We start from the raw sequence: 19,265 nt of genomic DNA, 5'->3' as shown, positions 1-19,265 counted from the left end.
TTTCTGAATTACTTCTGATAACATTTTTATGAATAAAAATTATTCCAAAATAAAAACAACTCTTTTTTTCATAACTTCCCCCTTATTGGTAACACACTTTAGGATTCTCATTCAAATCATTTTCACCATCATGGTTGTAAAATGACAAACTTCCAATTCTAGCACTTTTATTTATTTTTTTTTAATTTTTAATTGTTTTATTATTCATATGTGCATACAAGGCTTAGGTCATTTCTCCCCCCTGCCCCCACCCCCTCCCTTACCACCCACTCCACCCCCTCCCTCTCCCCCCCACCCCCTCAATACCCGGCAGAAACTATTTTGCCCTTTTCTCTAATTTTGTTGAAGAGAGAGTATAAGCAATAATAGGAAGGACCAAGGGTTTTTGCTAGTTGAGATAAGGATAGCTATACAGGGAGTTGACTCACATTAATTTCCTGTGCGTGTGTGTTACCTTCTAGGTTAATTCTTTTTGATCTAACCTTTTCTCTAGTTCCTGGTCCCCTTTTCCTATTGGCCTCAGTTGCTTTTAAGGTATCTGCTTTAGTTTCTCTACATTAAGGGCAACAAATGCTAGCTAATTTTTTAGGTGTCTTACCTATCCTCACCCCTCCCTTGTGTGCACTTGCTTTATCATGTGCTCAGAGTCCAATCCCCTTGTAGCACTTTTCTCTTTGTTGGTCTCATTCTATTTATTGTAGACAAGAGTCCCTTCTTCTCTCATCACTGATCTAATTATCATCAATGCACACTCACAGATTCCTAGTTTGCAGTGGTTTGTTACTCATTTTTTTTGTAATTATTTTGATGCTCCAGTTAGCCCACATTTGGCTGGTGATGCTCTTTGAGCTGATCCCCTGGCCCCCTTACCCCCCCACCCCCCGCCCTCTGAGCTACTGGGGTTTGACCTAGGGCCTCTTGCTTGCTATGCAGGTGCTTCAACCACTCCCCTGATCCTTTGACACCATACCCACCGCCTATCACTTTTGAGTGATGCCTTTCTTTCCAGCATAAAAAGATGTTCCTTGGGCTGACTGTGTGGCTTAAGCAGTAAAAGCACCTGCCTAGCAAGTGTGAGGCCCTGAGTTCAAACCCCAGTTCTGCCAGAAACAAAAAGATGCTCCAAATCGATCTTGTAAAGGAAAAGTATGAAACTGGAAAAAAGAAATGGGCCCTCCTGATAGACCAATGCATTGCACTGACAACCATAGGTAAAAGAGTAAATTATCCTGAGTCTAAAACCCGGAAAGAAATAACCATGCATAGGAAAAAAAGGACTAAATTGCCAGAAGATACTCTGTTGTAATTAAGAGAATTTTTCCATATTGTTCTTTTTTTCTGTATATCACAAGTTTTATGCAATGAGAATGTGTTACTTTTCAAATGGGAAAAATTACTTAAAAGTTTTTTTTTCTTTTTAAGAATAATGGAGTGGGTCAGCTCTGAGAATTTTTACAAAAGGATGAATGAATATGTTAAGAAACACTAATGAAAAGTGCACTGAAAGCCTCTTCCTTCACCTGGGTCACACTGCCAATAACAGAGTTCTGGCCACAGGCTGCTGCTGAACCAGGATGGCCACACCTGGGCTCCCATCCTTCCTTCCTCCATGTGCCACCTGAATAACTAAAATTCAGGAATGCAGGCCTCAGTTTCCTCACCTGGAAAAGGAGATAATTTCTTCCTACATCAACAGTGTCATGAGGCTGAAATAAAACCCTATGTGTGGAAACTCCTTTAAAATGCTACAAATGTAAATGGTTTTCTTAAAGAGCTTTTGAAAAATAAAATGGTTGCTTAATGTGTGATTGAAAGGTTAAATTTTTAGGTTTCCTTTGTAAAAGAGACTGAGTAGAAGAACTTCTGAGTCAGGCAGACCCGCTCCAGGAATCTGAGCAAACCCATTTGGCATCTGTCTCCCAGCCAAGGTAGAAACCTCTGCAGCAGCATCTTAAATTGGGACCCCAGAAGCAGCTTGGGAGGGAGAAAGCATGAGAAAGCCAGGTATGAGGAAGTATTTCCGGGTGACAGGAAAGGAAGTGGGCAAGTAGAATGGAAAAGGAAAGGAAGTCCTGCAGGGGTAACTTATCAAACCAGGGGCTCAGAGGACAAGTGTGGCTCAGTGCCACCAGGGAACTCAGGGGAAAGTCACATCCCAGGGTTGTCCTGGTCAAGAGAAAGGAAGCTGGAGGAGGGACATCTCACCTCAGCACCCATCAGTCACTGGAAATGGGGAGGGGGACAACCTCCCACGTACTTTAGCTCTCGTGTGTGCAGGTGAAGTGGACTCCAGCAGTCCTGAGCTTCGTCCTCTATGAAAGAGATGTAGCTGTGGCTGCAGGCAGGCCCCAGTGCTAAAGCAGCTCAGAGGACACAGGCACAGCATTGACAATGTCAGTCTAAAGAAGGAACTGCTTCCTAAGTTTGGGGATTCAAAACAAAGGAAATAAAGTGAGAACCAGAGTCACACAGAGGACAGGCCTTTGCCAGGCACCACAATACAGTCCCTCTTGGTGTCCTCGGGATGGCTCCTTCTTCAAGGTCACCTCGCCCTCTTGAATTCATCCATCACAAGGCACCAAGGTGGATTGAACTCCAGGGAACGACGCCTATGTCTCAGATACAGGGTGGCCTTCTCCTGGCTGCAAAGACAGTAGCGAATTGGGGAGAGTCAGTTAGATAAACAGGTACCATCCCAAACAAAAAGCCTTGTGAGCTCATCGGCTCGTTGCTCCTTTATTGTTCTCAAAAGTAATTTCCCCACATCCTGCATTTTGAACATGAACAAACATGTGAAAGAGCCAGATGCACTGAAGCTGGAGTCACGTAGACCTCACATCTAGCTTGGGAGCAGGGGTCCAGAGCCCAGTTCAATGGCTGGCTCTATCCTGCCAAAGGCATATAGTCTCTGCAGAGAACATTTGTGCAACTCATTTATAAAACTATAAAGCCGTAACGTTTTTGTGAGGACCAATGACATATCTAAAGGCCGTCATAAAATGTTCAGTTTACTGTACATATTGTTATTCACATTTGTGCATGATTTTTTATAAAACTATGTGATCACTCTTTTTTTCTTAGGATTATTCATCCAAAATCCTGGGACAAACAAACCCCAGCCAAGAGTTAGGATATGAATGGCCAGGCTTTGGGAAGATAACACGAACTCATGCAACCTTCCTTACAGTGAAGCAACCAGGCTCTAACATCCCGTGAGTGCAGGTTTTTTCCTAGAGAATTCTAATGAGCTTAGTTATTGTGTCTGGTTTCTCAGAGTAGAAGCAAACAAAGACTTAAGAAGTTGGCTCACTGACCCTAACAAAAGGCATTATTTAGCTGTCTGACAGGAGAAATGCCAAGAAGACTATAAATGACAGCTATATTCACTCAAGATCAGAGTCCAGGGTCAAAAGCCTGCACATTCCAGAAGCCCTTCGTGTCGGTAATGACTCAAGACACGAAGAACCAAGTTGCTTCATGATCTATGCTATTTAGCAGGGTGCAGACAACTAGTAGGAAAGAAAAATTTTCAATAACTCTAGTAATTAAAACATAAGGCATATAAAACAACACTGAAATCCACAGTGTTCGAATTAGCATGAGTTTTTTGAATTGAAAACACTCCATGCTGGTGGTGATAAGGTAACACTAGTCCTGGAAAAGTGAAAATGATACATGTGTCAAAGAAAAGGCAAAGTGAATTTTGATTACATAGAATATGATATCATCTGTATCTAATAGTGGAAAGTTGAAAGCTATACAGGAACATGGAAAATTGCTTGTGATATGTTTGAGGAAAAGCCAAAAGTCACTAAATTGCATAGACAGACCAAATACTACTGCCTACATCCATATGCCTAAGAACGAGACTAGAAAGAGTATCTGTGTTGTCTTTCTTTCCCATTCCTCCTCCCTTAGCATTTACCAATGGGGAAACTGAGGATGAATGGCCATCCTTGCTGTTTAGAATCCATCTCTACAGCTTCAATGTGGGTTGAAGGGGCAGAAGGGAGGAACTGGTGACCATGGCCCAGGAGGATGGGGTCACGAAGACACCTGGGGTTAGAGGTAGAGAGGGCTGGTTCAACCATGGATTACACATACACACCTTCTGAGCAATGGTGCCTACTTTGTGGCAGACCCTGAGGGAGAGACCTAGAGCTCACTCTCAGGGGGCACAATGGAGAAAGGGATGTTCTCTGCCTGAGATGAGGTGGGAGAACAGCAGGAGCAGGTGACATTGGGATCTCTAGGTGGGCTGAGGACATGGGGCATGCTGGAGCAGGGGTTTGCTGGCTTTTGAAAGCTAGTTGCTAAGTTTTCAGAAATCTCCTCATGCCAGTGCTTAGATACTGAATTATTTAAAATGAATTTGGTAAATTGCAACTCAATAAATAATATTTGAAACGAAGGTAATACTTGAAACTCATCACATCCTGTTGTTTATTTTTTTCTTTTTGGTAGTACTGGTGCTTGAACTCAGGGCCTTGCTCATGGTAGGAGGGCTCTCTATCACTTGAACCACACCCCTAGCCCTCTTTTGCTATTTTGTTATTGTTCAAGTAGAGTCTCCAGTTTTTTGCCCAGGCTGGCATCAGACTGCAATCCTCCTATCCATGCCTCTGATGTAGCTGGGACGACAGGCACATGCCACCACTCTTATTGATTAAGCTGGGAGTCACCATAACTTTTTTGCCTGAGCTGGCCTCAATCCTCAAACCTCCCAATCTCTGGCTTCCAAATAGTTGGGATTACAGGCATGAGTCACTGTGCCCAGCTCACATTACTTCACTACATTTTATTATTATCTCTGATTTTGAGATTATTTCCCTCTATTATATTGACATGGTAGAAAAACCATACTATGACAGGCTACTGTGCCTCTCTCCCCAGTGACATCATTTTGCCAGTTTGAAACTGGCCATCATGGCAGCAGTTACACCCTGTAAATGGGAAATGCTACAAATCAGGATTTGATTTAATGTTCTGTTACTTGTCTAGAGACTAGACAAGTAACAAGAGACTAGACAAGACTTGTCTAGAGACTGGACTTAGAAGGACTGGAGAAAATGTTAATAGTGCAGATTAAGTTTAAAAGTGTCAAGCCAGACATGGTCCCAGATTCTTGGGAAGCTGAGGTAGGAGGATCACTTGAGTCTAGGAGTTTGAGGACAGCTTGGGCAACATAGTAAGACCCTGTCTCTTAGGAAAACCTAATAAAAGTGTCATGTCTGTAGTGTTGATATATTATGAATAGTGCAGGAATAAAGCTATCCTTCTAGCATTTAAAATGACTATGTGATTTGCAAAAAAGTTACTTGTGTCACTGATGAATGAGTGAAGATCTGTTGTGTGTCTTCATTATTTCATTTTGTCCTACCCATTAGCGTAAATGGAAATATGGTACTAATCAGCATTCATGAAAGAATTAAGCTCCATGACACCAGGGACTTCTTTGCTGAATCCTTAGTAGCCGAGTATTTGTCCAAATGTGATTTTGTAACACTATTTTTAGTGATAAAATTGCAAAACCTGTAGTGAATTTTATAAGGACTAGCAGCACTGAACTTGAAGGTGTGTGGGATTTACAATAAAGAGCATTGCACATCATCACTTGTACATTTTGACTACACATTCATTATGTCAGGAAAGCCTCTTGGAGAGTCATTGTTAAACACTGACCAACATACTACTGTAAGGACTCGGGCAGGTAGAGATGGAGCAGGGATAGCAGAAGTAGGAGCAGAAGAGATAATAAAATAGCTTCTATAGCAGGGTGACACTGGGAGAAGACGTGGCTCTTGTTCCCTGGGCCTGCATCCCAACTGCCTAGGTTCCTCTGGCCCTGGTCCCTGGCTTTCAGGAGGAAGGAGGACTCCTTGGGTGGGGTGCTCCCGACCTCCCACTAAGCCAGCCTTTTGGAGACTGTGCTGAGCCAGGCCACCTCTGGAGGAAAAGCCTTGAGGCCATTGGAGAGAAGGGACCCTGTGTCTTCAAAACATCCCTGTGGTGAAGACTGCCAGAACTGGGAGGGCCAAATGATCCCTTCACACAGTGCCAGCCTTCTGCAGGTCAAAGCCCAAAAAGCAGAAGATGGGGAGAGGAGGGGAGGTCCTGGCAGGCTGAGGGGACTCCAGAGATCCCTGCATGTCCAGCGGAACCTATGCATCTGCCTTCGAGGACACACACTGTGGCTCAATCACGTGATCCTGCCATTATTTTGTGTCCTCTCTTCGCTATATACACCTGTCCTTCACTTCCTGTTCCTATGGTTTCCCCACTACTTTTCCTAGGTTTTTTTAATGTCTGTATCTGTAGCCAGTTTTCTCCTTCAGTCCCTGCCCTTATTTTTGTTCTTGATATATTGCATCTTCTATTTTTTCCTTAATGATTTCTAATGCTGGTCTATTTTATCAGTTTCTCAAAGAACTCTTTGTTTTGTTAGTCATCTGTGCTGCTTTTTGGTTTGATTGGTTGATTCTATTTTGACATTTCTACTTTTAACTTCCTCCATTTCTTCCTTCTTTCTCTGGGTTCATTTTACTTTTACTAGTCTCTTGGGTTGAAAGGTTAGTTGATATTACTCCTTATTTTTAAATTTTTTACTTTTAATAGCGAGGACAGTTAAAGCTATCAAATTCCTTCTAAGTGCTGCTCTGGCAATATCCAAAAATCTCATATCCATTTTCCAGCTTTACTGAGGCATGCTTGATAAATAAAACTGTACATATTTAGGATATATAACATGGTGTTTTGATATATGTATTCATGGTGAAGTGATTACCACAGTCAAGCTAGTTAACTATCCATCATCTCGAGTAGTTACCGTGTGTGAGTGTATGTGTGAGATGAGAGCACCTGAGGAAATTGCTCAAGTATATAACATGTTATTGTTTACTATAGTCACCATGTTCTGCATCAGGACTCCAGTACTTGTTCATCTTACAACTGAAAATCACCAACATAGCCACCACCTCCTCTTCTCCCCACCCCTATACCTGGTAACCACCATTCCATTCCTTACTACTATGAGTTGACTTTGTTTTTACATTTCACATATAAGTGAGATCAGGTAGTTCAACAAATATTTCATTACTAACTACATACCAGAACCTAGGAAGTAGTGATGTTATTATCATTTGGTTTTAAATAATGCAATTTCTGTTTGAACTTCTCTTTAACTCAAGAGTTATTAATTGGTGCACTTCTGTGGCCAGGTGTCTGGACTCACGAGGGGAGCCATCTTTCAGCAACTGAGTTCAATTGCTTTGTAAACTGGTCAGTGAATATGGTTGGTTTGAAATCAGTGTTTTGGAATTCATTGAGATGCTTACATTTTTTTTTAACTTTTTAAAAAGAAATTGGAATGTAATACACAGTCAGTAAAACGCACACATATTAAGTATATTGCTTGATACCTTAAAGCAACTGAGGCCAATAGGAAAAGGGGAACAGGTACTAGAGAAAAGGTTAGATCAAAAAGAATTAACCTAGAAGGTAACACCCACGCACAGGAAATCTATGTGAGTCAATGCCCTGTATAGCTATCCTTATCTCAACCAGCAAAAACCCTTGTTCCTTCCTATTGTTGCTTATACTCTCTCTACAACAAAATTAGAGATAAGGGCAAAATAGTTTCTGCTGGGTATTGAGTGGGGGGGAGAGGAAGGGGGCGGAGTAGGTGGTAAGGGAGGGGGTGGGGGCAGGGGGGAGAAATGAACCAAGCCTTGTATGCACATATGAATAATAAAAGAAAAATTAAAAAAAAGTATACTGCTTGATGAATACTCACCAGTGTATATCTCCACCATGTTCTGTATGTCAGATAATATACAAAACATCCCCACCATCACAGTTAACGCCCCTCAGTGGTAACCTCATGATTAACGTTTCTATTTATAACATTTTAAAATTCTTACAAATGGAACGATACCATGTGTATTCTTTTGCATCTGGATTCTTTTACGCTACGTTTTGTTTAAAGATTCGCCCATGCTTTTTGCATAGAACAATGATTTGTTTCATTTTCACCAAAGCATAGTGGTTTATTATACAAATACATTTCAATTCATTTATTCAAGCTACTATTGAAAGACACTGAGGTTGTTAGCAATTTGTGCCTGCTGTAAAAGATGATACTCTGAACATCCTTGTAAATGTCTCCTAATACGCACGTGCACATTCCCGCTATGTATGTATATCTGGTAATGCCAGCTAATTTTTCATTTGGGAACCTGATGGGCTTTTGTTTTGTTTTGTTTAACTCTACTACTTTAAATCTTAGTTGGATCGAGGTAGGGCACAGAAATGTCCTTTGGGTGTGACTGTGTCAAATGTCTCAGGGGCCTTAACTCAGTAGCATCACCCCCACAAGCACACTTTAGCATAGCATGTTGACTTCAAAGAGTGAGAGCGCTCAGGCAGTGTGAGCTCCTGCTTCAGAATCATCCAGACGTTTGCTGAGAATGTGTGATCTGACTGGGGTGTACCTCAGTGGCATACATATGCCTGTCACATGTGATGCCCTGGGCTTGAACCCCATCACTGAGAAAAAAAAAAACATGCAGTCTTGTGCCTGCCACAAACCTATGGTTTGGGCTCTCTGAGCAGGAAGTAGGAGTCTGCATTTAGCAAGTATCCCAGGTGATTCTACTACTCAGAAATTAGGGAAACCTTCCTACGAAACCTTCCCAGGGAGCTCAAGTCACTCCCAGTCCTTTTAAGGACTTGGGAATCTCACTACACACAGCAAGGTCTGTGAGCCTTGGGAGAGTAGGGCTGTGGTCAGGAAGTGGCCTGACCATGTCCTGACCATGGTGTGTTCTGACTAAATGGATGTAATTAGTATGAGGATGGCTCAGCTGGGAAGTCCCATCCTGTTCTCTTGAATATAACAGTCTGAGTAGAAAAGGCAGAGGGAGGAAGGAAGGAATGTTCTTTCCCAGTGATTTACTTGCTATATTTAAGTTCTTTCCTCTTGTGACATGCACACCTTAAATCTAAGGTCACCTGGGACCCAAAGCAGTCCTGTGAGGGAGTAGGGATTTAGTCCTGTCATTGACAAGCTCCCAACTGGACAAACAGATGGGTGTGTACATAGGAAGCCACAATGCAGAGGGTGAAGTGAGAGTCAGAGAGAAGAAGCAGTGTTTGGGGTGAGCCCTGAAGGCCAAGGAGGACTACAGTGGCAGATACAGGCAGATATAATACACGATGAGTGATAAATGCCAGCTCGGCAGTTTAAAGATGGACAGTCAAACCAGCAGAGGCTGGGGGAACTCTCCCAGGGGTCCTAAAACCTGCCTCCCCTGCCTCCTGGTGTTCCATCTCTCCATCTATTTTGGAGTTTATCTTTCAGGGAAAGTTGGATTCATACAGTGTCAATGAAGGGCCAGCGGATGTGCAAGAACTTAGTATGAACTTGCATGCATAAAGGAATCCAAATACACTAAGCAAACTGAGAATCGTAAGGTCTTTTGTATGCCTCTCTGAGCTAATATTTCACAAGAACACCCCTCCAAGGCAAAATCCAGGTGATTTTGTGTTCATAAGTGGTGTTTACAAAGTATGTTGGCCTCGAAATGACATCCACATGGAAGGTCAGATGTGAGAGCAAGAACTTGCTTTGCAACACTACTCTTTCCAGAGCTGTGCTTGGGCCTGGTGAGTCAGGAAGCCCATGTTCTGGGCAGTCTGTGCTTGACTTGCTCTGTGATTTGGGCCATTCCCCGTCCCTCTCTGGGCTTCAGTTTCCCTGTGTAAGAAGTGAAAGCATGAGGCTAATTGCCTCCCAGGGATCTTTCAGAACCAGAGTTCTCAAATCCTACTGTCTTTGGGTACTTGCAACAGCCCTAGGAGATTGGCATCATTCTGTCATTTTTATAGATAGACAGTCAAGGCTCAGAGGACAGAAGAGTCAGAAGACACCACAGAGTCAGGGGCTGAGCCAGACCAGAATGCAGAGCCCACACCTCTGCACATGTGTACCCCCAGAAAGCCTCATGTGTGCACATGTGTGCATGTGTATGCGGGTACATGTTTCCACATGTGCCCCAGAGCTGCCCTGAGCTGTTCTTTGGATGCTGCATGTGCAGACTGGTTGATGGGGCCAGGTCTGACCTGATCCAGGCAGTTCCACCCAGAGGGAGGGGGAGAGGAGGGGCAGGGGGAAAGGAGACAGCTACACCTACATTTTTGTGCTGCTCACTGATTTCAGCTGCTGTGTACTTAGCTAAGTCTGAATGACTCCAAACACAGGCAGTGGGCCGGAACATTCCCTGAAAGCCTCAGAACAGACAAGCTTCTCTTACAACGAGGATCCATTCCTGAACGAGCATTCATGGTCCTTCCTGTACACAGAAAAGCACATGTGCGTGAAAACACACACACACACACACACACACACACACACACACACACACAGCGTTTCTCCCTCTGTGGCTTCAGCTTCCTCATCCATAAAATGACAACCATCTTCGCCTTACCAGAAGATCCTTAGAATTCAGAGGCATTAAATTGATTTTGCAAACAATAAAGTACTGGGAAGATTTCATGAGCTAATGTTCATCCAGTCTGCCCACACAAATGGCAAAGCACAGAAGATCTTCCTTTCCTTCAAGTGATAAGGCATGTAAGCTGCACTTAAATGGATATTAGATAAATTTAATCTGTAGATTAAGTTACCTAATAACAAGTTGCTGATTTCAACCTCAGAAGCATACTGATGTGTCCTTCTCTCCCCACCAAATCTGGAATGGTTTGATGGCCAGAGAATACCCGGATTCATAATTCAAAAGGAAGATGAAATAGTGACGTGGGTAATAGAAGGGACTCTGGTAGTCAGGTATGCTGGTGTGCACCTGTAGTCCCAATTACTCAAGAAGCTGAGGAAGGAGGATCACTTGAACCTAGGAGGTTAGCCCAGCCTGAGCAGCAACATAGAAAGACCATCGTCTCAAAAAAAAAAAAAAAAGAATGGACTCTGGGAACAAAAGGTCTTGGCTCAAATCCCAGTTCTGCCATTTGCTAGTTGGCTTGTATTGCCTTGGACATGTTATTTAATTGTTCTGTGCCTGAGGTTTGCCATTTGTCATGAGTGGGGGACAACAGAACCCATCTCCATTGCCCATCTGTGAATGTCTGCATATGCAAAGCTGTTGGATGAGAGTAGCTAGTATTATTTTCTTTTCTTGGAAGAAGAGTTCATGGTGGTGATGATGGTGGTGGTGGTGCACAGATTCACGTTCACTCAGTGACTCTTTGCCAGTTTCAAGGCTGGCCCCCAGCTCTCCTGTAGGCCTTCCAGCCTGCATGGCTTTGGGGAGCCCTCTATTGTTAGAAGGAAGGGTGGACACTCTGCCCACATCCCCCACTGGCAGTTGTAGTGAGAAAGCAGGTGGTGTTTCTTTGCACTGCTCACCACCATCATCAGTGCCTGGAGGCAGAGGTCTTGTGGCCGAGGGTCTGGAACCCTGAGGGTTTTAAGGACTTGGAAGTTTATCAGAAAAATGACTAGACTAAAGGAAGAACTCAAGCTTGAGTTCTGCTCTACATGATTTGCAGGGTGACCCTAAGCAAGCCACTCCTCATCTCTGAGCCACGTGTTGTTCTCATGCAGAACTCTCTTGGAGTGATAGAAATAAAATTCACTGTATTTTATTGTTTTAAGAAATCAAGAAGGGTGAGGGTGGAGCTGGTCTTAGGGATATCAGACACCAGCAAGACTCGCCTCAGTTTCTCATCTATCCTGCCACAGATATTTCCTTTGGGGTGATCACATGACTTCAGCAGCTACCAGAATCCAGAAAGGATTCTGCCAGGCTTGTGTCACGTGAGCATCTCTGGACCAATCATAGAAGTCACAGGATGGAGTCCCTGACTGGCCCAGCCTGAGTCTCATGCTTTTTCCTGGCAGAAACATTAAGAGACAAGTTCTCTTCGCTAGGTGCTGGGGACGGCATGAAACCACATCCTACAAGTGCTACATCCTCTTAGTGTGGCTTTAGTATTGTGTTTATCCTAAAAGGTGCTCTTTGTAGAAAGAGCTCCACTTAATACAGCTTAATGCTGACCAAATCCCCCATCTGCAGCTGCTGTTTGCAGAGCTTACATGGCGCGCATGGCAGACGAAGCCCAGGCACTGTGGCAGTCTCGCTGGAGGGCACGGCATGAGGTTTCCCTGCCCCAACCCATAGTTCCCAGCCCTGGCAAGACCCTGGTCCCCATGTCCTTTGTCAGCCCCAGTAAATCTCCAGGAGACAAGAACACTAGCACAGCGTGATACTGCTGGAAGGAACCTCAAGAACCACCTGGACAGTTTCAGAGGTGGGGAGACGAACCAAGAGGACTGGCTTGGAGAGGGATCATATTCTCGCCTCCCCTGTTTCTAATTCATGATTTGGCTCCAGGGATGGAAGCAGGGAGGCATTTTCTCTCATCTGATGGACATGAGTCCTAGCAGAGGTCCTTTGAGGCTCAGAGAGAGAAGGGACAACACACCCCTCACTTAGTGATTCGTGCAGAAGCTGAGACCCTTCCTTGGGTGTCCCAGCTTCAGGCTCACTACCCCCCGAGGCAGATTCTTTAGGCTTATTCCCATGCCCTTAGCACCTGCTGCTTTGCCCCAGGCTGTCTCTCTAGTGGTCATTCCTAGCACAGGTCAGACATGCTGGGGGACTGACAGCCCCTCAAGCAGGGAAGGACAGCAGTTGGTGGCTTCATACTCCAGCTGCCTCACCCCCAAATAGTATTAACTCAGGGCTGTGCACATGTCCCCTCTGACTCCCATAGTCCTCAGTGGCATCAAGTTTACAGGGGTTCCCTGCTTGACGACAACCCACTATGGTTCCTCTTCTTGCTGGACATCCATGCACCCCAGCAGCGTTTCCCAGACCCTCTCCCAAAAAAACAACTTTCATTCGAAACTTTGTCTTAGAGTATGCTTCTGGGGTAACCCAAATGAAGACAACTGCCTTCTTTAAAAAGGAGAATAGCACTGGGGTGCAGCAGCGTGCACCTGTAGCCTCCAGCAACAGAACACATAGGTAGAATTGCCATCAAGGTTGACCATGTGGGAAAATCTTGAGACCCCACCTGAAAATTAACTAAAGAAAAATGGGGGCTGAGGGTGTGGCTCAAGTGATAGAGCACCTGCTTAGCAAGCATGGGGCCTTGAGTTCAAACCCAAAAGCTGCTAAAAAAAATTGTTTTAAATAAAAAATAAAGCAAAACAGTACTGGGTACGCACCTGAAATCCAGCACTAGGGAGGCTGAGGCAGGACGATCATGAGTTCTAGGGTAGCCTAGGTTACACAGCAAGACCCTGTCTCAAAAAACCAAGGACTGGGACTAGCATGCACAAGACCCTGGGTTCGATCCCCAGCACTGCAATAGTTGAGCAGGGCAGCTAAATAATGACAAAAATTATGTCCATCCAGGTCAGCCATAGAATGCTCGCCATTTTCTTGCCACCTGCCTTCTCTTTTCCAGGCCCCCACACTCACCACTCATCAAGGAGTAAAAACCTGTGAGGGGGTCACAGGCCATGCTGTCAAGACTGGCCACTCTCCAAGTCCCGACTCCCTCTCTGAGCCCTGGTGACAATTCCTGTGGCTCTGACAGGTGCCAAGAGTGAGTTGGCACATGTCCTACCCAATCAGAGAGGCTGTAGAATATTCCTGTGACACACACAGCCCAGGCTTAGGTTACCAGTTCCTAAAGTGACTTCCAGCATGACCTGTGCCTTGGTAACACAGCCTCCAGACCCCTAGGTCTGAGGACCAGTTCCACTGGATCACAGAATGCTGGAAGTGGAGAGGCCTCAAGGGACTGGGTGGCCTGACTCTCCCATTGTTGGGGGAAGACTTAGACCAGGGGGACAGGTCTTGTCCAAGGTCACATAGTATAGCAGGAATGGAACCTGGACCCAGGATTTTGCACTTTGGTGTTTTTCTTCTTCTTATTGACTGTATGGAAGAAGGAGAGGGAGTGAGGCAGATGAGAAAGGGTTGGATTTAAGGCCAGCAGACTGTGGCTTCAAACCCAGTTTTGCCAATTCTTGGCTGGGATCTTAAGCAAGTCATTCAGTTCCATGTGCCTCATTTCTACAATTGTAAGCCTGGAGTTGTCCTACCCATCTGACGGTTATTGGGAGTCCTAGGAGCGATAATTGAGGTGGGAACACCTGGTAATGATAGACATCAGTTGACTCTGAGTCTAAAACAATTCCTCCCACTTTATGGTCCCCCACATGAGTGACACTCCAAGGAGGTTAAACAGAAATATCCTTAGCATCTTCATAATCACGCAGGTTGCAGTGTGGAATTTCCAGCTGTGTGCCTCAGAGTTCCACTTCTATATGTGAAAAGGTGCTGTGGGAGGCCCTACCAAGTAAGTTCAGGAAGGGTTGCATTACTGGTGACCAAGTTGACATATTGCAGGACTTCTCAGGGCCTTTGCTTTGTACATGTGCAGTATTTCTCAGCACATCTGACCAAATACCTCTGCTTGTCAAGAACACTAAATATCTCCTGGTAGTGTGTGTGTGTGTGTGTTGAGGGCGGTGTTCCATGGACAGTTATTGGTCTACAGGAAAGGTCACCTGATGGAAGTCAGAAGCCCCTGGCTCTGTATTTTGTGTCTGCTATTTACTCGTGTGAGCTTCAGGGTCCCCATCTGTAAAACAGTTTGGATCCTCAAACTGGCTTCCTTCCAGTCTGCTGTGCCGGAAACTTGCAGCTCCCTGCCTGTGACCTTGAAGCACCAGTTCTGGCCTAGGACAGTCCTGGGAGATAGGCAGAGGTCCAAGAGGTGATCAACCTGTGAACAGTCCCAGTGTTGGTCTCCTGGCTTGCCCTGGAAAGGTGGGCAGGGCCCCACCTGGGCAGAGGAGACTGGCCTCCCCTCCCTCCTCCTCTGCTCTCATCTGGGGGATTAAGAGTAGGCCCATCTCCCATTCAAGCCATTCAGCAAGACAGGAAGCCAAGCTGCTCCTGTCCGCCTGCCTCTTTGGGATTACCATGTTTTGTGCTGAGGCACTCACACAAAGGGAGGCCCAGCCTGCTGGGAAAGTCCTGTCCCAAGAATTCACCACCTAGTGCCTGGGGTGGCCTAGGGGTCGCAAAGCTGGGGAGCTCCAGGCAGGATGGGTACCATTCCTTTCAGCACCTCCCATGAGACAAGGTCGTCGTCATGTGCACACTTTCAACCAGAATGCAGGAGTCTTTCTCCCACACAAAGCAGACTTCTGCACAGAAGGCAGGCAGGCCAGTAAGTTCAGTTCATCTCCCAGAGCAGGATTAGCTAGGTTTATAAAATACTGACAATCCACAATGCTGCTAATTCCAAAATTCTCCAGTCACCTAAGCCCTATCTCTAAGAATCATCTTAAAGTCCTTTTTCCTCATTCCCCTTATGTGGTCACCAATCAGTCCTGCCTTCAGAATGCCTCTCCCATCTGTCCCCTCCTCTCCCATCCCCATGGCCACTGGTTCAAGCTTTCCTCCATCCTCCTTCGAATACCTGCAACCACCTCTTCACTGGCCTGCCCGCCTACCTCCTACCTACTTCCAGTCCTTTGTCCACCCTGCAACCAGGGTGACCTTTTGCCAGGAATATCTCAAGTGCTTGGGACATGTTAAATGCCCCATTGGTGGCAGCTTTGACATTTTTAAAGATACAAGTCTTATCAGGTCTGTTTGCTACATAGAAGCTCTCCATGCTTTGCCCCTAGGCCTCAGGATAAAGTGTAATTCCTTACCCTAGCATGGAAGGCTCTTTCTGATCTAGCTCCTGTCCACTGCCTTAGCTATATGTTCCATCACTTTCTGGCACAATCCCTGTGCTCCACTGGAGCCCAAACACTGGGGACCTCTTCTTCCAGGCATGGTTCCTCCTCCCTGACCACCCTACTTTCTCAAGTGTCTTGCCAATTCAGGACCTTACTAAGTTGCATCATCCTCTCTATACCAGAGAGGATATATTTCCTGCACAACAAACCACCCCCAAACATCATGGCTTGAGACAAGAAACCGATTCTTTCTCACAATTCTATAGGTTGGCAGGCGGATCTTTTGTCTGGGTTGGCCTCACTCACGTGTGTGGTGCCTTTATTGAGATGGCCAAGACAGCCGGGGTGGCTACAGTCTTTCTTGGCATGATCACATCCTCCAGGATTTCTTTGTGTGGTGAACACAGGGGCCCAGCAGCAACAGAGAAGGCCAGACGCCATGTCCAAGTGCTTACAAACCAAAGCAGGTCACATGACCAAGGCCAGACTAGAGGGTAGGAGACAAGAAGAAAAGCAGTCACATGGTGAAGGGAATGCATGTCAGGATGCAAAGTCATTGTGTCTGTTTTACAAAGTACTATACTTTCTGGAGTTTTCTATGAGCTTTCCTGATACTCACTTCTTCCTTGTTCTGATAACATCACCCTCCTTTCTTTTGAAAAACTATTCTTTTTTTTCCTTAAATAAAAATCCCTTCCTCAGGCCCAGAGATGAGTAAGCTGGGTTGTAATATCACATCTTCTGCACCATGGTGATTGGTCCAAAACTCAGGCATTTAACCCAAGACAGGCCAGTCAGAGTTCTTCCTTATAATTTTAGATTACTGCTGAGAGTAAAGAGTTCTTTGTGTTGATCAAACTCAGAAGATAAGCCCAGAACTGATGGCAATCATGATGCTACCAAAACTTCTCTCACCCATCTTCTGCCCATCTCAGTTGTTTTATAAACCAAACAATACCCCCATTGGCCTAAGTTGGTTAGAAGTTCTATTACTTGAGAAAAAAAAAAGCTGTCCATGTCACCTTCCCTGGTTCCAGGCAGAAAGGATCATACCTCCTTGTCTCACAACTGCACCTGAGGCCACCTCAATCATCAACTGTTGTCTTCGTGACATTGCTCAAGATACGGAAAAGTGGCCAGACATTGATATGAGGCAGCCAGGAAGGCCGGTAAACAGTGTCGTACGAGAGACATCAGTACGTTTATGACCTAGTCTTTGAAGTCCCCCATGGCTACTTCTTCTCTATTCCCTTCACTAGAAGTGAGTCACTAGGTCGCTCAATAATCAAGAGGAGAGGAATTAGGCCCCACCTCCTGAGGGGAGGGATATGAACAAATTTGTGATATATCACAACGTCACCATCATTTATAATAGCTACCATTTCCTGAGGCCTCACTATGTGCCAGGTGCTGTACTTTGTGATTCTACAGAGTTCTTTGTGTAATCCTTACTAGAACCCTACAAGGTGAATAGGATCTCTGAGTTTTCAGGCAAGGAAACTGAGGCATTGAGATTTAGTGATTTGCCCAAGGTTGCACAGCACACAACAGAGCAAGGGTGGGAATCCAGGAGTCAGAACCCAGAACTTAAGCTGTATCATGAATGACCTCTGACCTCCAGAAGTGCAAGAGAATAACTTTCTGAAGTTTCGACCTGTCATGTTTGTGGTAGTTTGTTACAGCACCCATGGGAAACTATATGGAGGTGTGGTCCACTTCCTCCCTATTTTTCCATGATGCGCTTGATGGCAGGAATGGATTGTTCCAGGTCTGATAGCATGGTTCTTCTCTTTGGTAGCAACACATTCTGAAAAAGCAGAAAAATTAAAATCAGGTGAAAAAACCGAGAAAGAAAATTACATAGTAACACCTGTATTGTTAATAACTTAGCTAATATTTTACTCTGAGCTTCCTGGCAGTCAAAGCAAAAAGAGAATTGAGGTGAACTTTTTATTTTATTGGTTAAAATAAAAGAACTAGTTCTTTTCTTCAAGAAACACCTATCTTTCCCTCCTATTACAACCGAGTAAGTACGTCTTCACACAGTGCTTGCCAGTGACTGAGAGATCTAGGGTTGTCCTCATGCAAGGGTTTCTTACATCATGCCTGGACAAAAACTCCAGCCCAACAGGGAAACACAATTCAACATCCTGATTAGTACCCAAAGCACCCCAGAGTTCATGTCCATCATCCTTCAGATGCCCAAACAACTTCCGAGAGCCAGGTGGGGGCACTTTACGCATGTAGAAACAAAGGCCCATATGGTGGCCCTGGGTATCTTGCTGTATCCAGCAGGGCTCTCATGTGATAGGTGATATTGGTGAAGATCTCTATGGGGGCCCCACACTGATGGGTAGCGGGGCTGGGGTTCCATGAGGCTCCAAGACCAGGTCTCCTTGGTATATTAACTCTAGTTAGTACACTGCTTCATGTTGTTCTACGAGAATCTCATGCACCCCGTCTTCCCTCTCCAAACCCACTGTGCTTTCGTGGGAAGGTCTTCTCACACTTTAAGACTGGGCTACCTGCCCTGGGCTGCTCAGTGAAGGATATCCTGTCATGAGTCAGCCCCTGCTCTAGAAGAGACCATATTCCATGCCCTAATCTCCATCTGATCTTGTAGGTCAGGTCCCAAGCTAGCTGAGAACAGTGGCCTAAAGGATAGGAGTTGGGGAGGTGGGGCTTAGACCAGCACTGCAAAATATCCACGGAATGAAACCAACACCCACACCAGCGGAGGGCAGAGGACGTGGCCAGGGCGCTGTCCACTCCCCAGTGCTGACCGGTCTCCCTGTTGCTGGGAAAAGACAGACCTATATGGCTACAGTTTGACCCACCTCTCATCCTTCCTGAGCAGCGACTGAGAAGGAGGAGACACTGCCTCACCCGAGGGACTGAGAGAAGAAGGACTGGCTGTTTCTGCCCTTAAGTTTTCCCCACATCATACCCTCTAGAGCCTCTTTCCCCCTAATTCTTCCTTTTCTCTCACCCCTTTCAGCCTCCCCTTCATTCCTGTGGAGTCATCTACTTCTTACCTCTCTATTCCTACTCACCTCTCTGTATCTTTCTTCTTCCCCCTTTCCTCTTTATCCACTAGCTGTGCAACCACTTGCAAGTTTCTTAACATCTCTGAGTGGAAGCCCTGACCTCATCACAGTGGTTGTAAAACTCAACTAAGAAACTGCTCGATCTAAATGCATTCTGCTCACCCCCTTCTGTTTCTCCCAGGTAGGAAGGAGGACAGGTGGGGACACAGCATTATTTCCTTCTGCTCCACTAGAAGAATCCACTATACTGACTCCCACCAACCACACTGGAGAAAGCCTAAGGGCACGACCAGCCTCCTCTTCTGCCTGAGGAGACAGACGCTGCCCCTGGGTATCTTGCTATATCCAGTAGGGCTCTCAGGTGACAGGTGATATTAGTGAAGATCTCTATGGGAGTGGAACCATGATTTACCAAGCACTTTCCATGTGCT

The 19,265-nt window shown here is 45.3% G+C and overlaps 1 long non-coding RNA gene across 2 annotated transcripts in view; it reads right to left on the bottom strand.

Annotated features, from left to right (window-relative positions):
* Nucleotides 1-892: 892 nt before the first annotated feature.
* Nucleotides 893-19,265, bottom strand: part of LOC141415400 (uncharacterized) — a 62,788-nt gene continuing 44,415 nt past the window's right edge. Inside the window, exons 2-4 of one of the 2 annotated variants that reach the window (XR_012440371.1) lie at nt 17,403-17,594; nt 16,094-16,274; nt 893-2,642 (exon numbers count right to left, since the gene is read on the bottom strand). This is a non-coding gene — a long non-coding RNA (uncharacterized lncRNA). The remainder of the gene's footprint in view (nt 2,643-16,093; nt 16,275-17,402; nt 17,595-19,265) is intronic. The other variant, XR_012440372.1, reaches the window with a different exon arrangement.

The sequence above is a fragment of the Castor canadensis genome, chromosome 13 (assembly GCF_047511655.1).
Source record: "Castor canadensis chromosome 13, mCasCan1.hap1v2, whole genome shotgun sequence".
NCBI lineage: Eukaryota > Metazoa > Chordata > Mammalia > Rodentia > Castoridae > Castor > Castor canadensis.
Note: the sequence above shows the minus strand (reverse complement) of the source record. Positions and strands in the feature narration are given on the sequence as shown.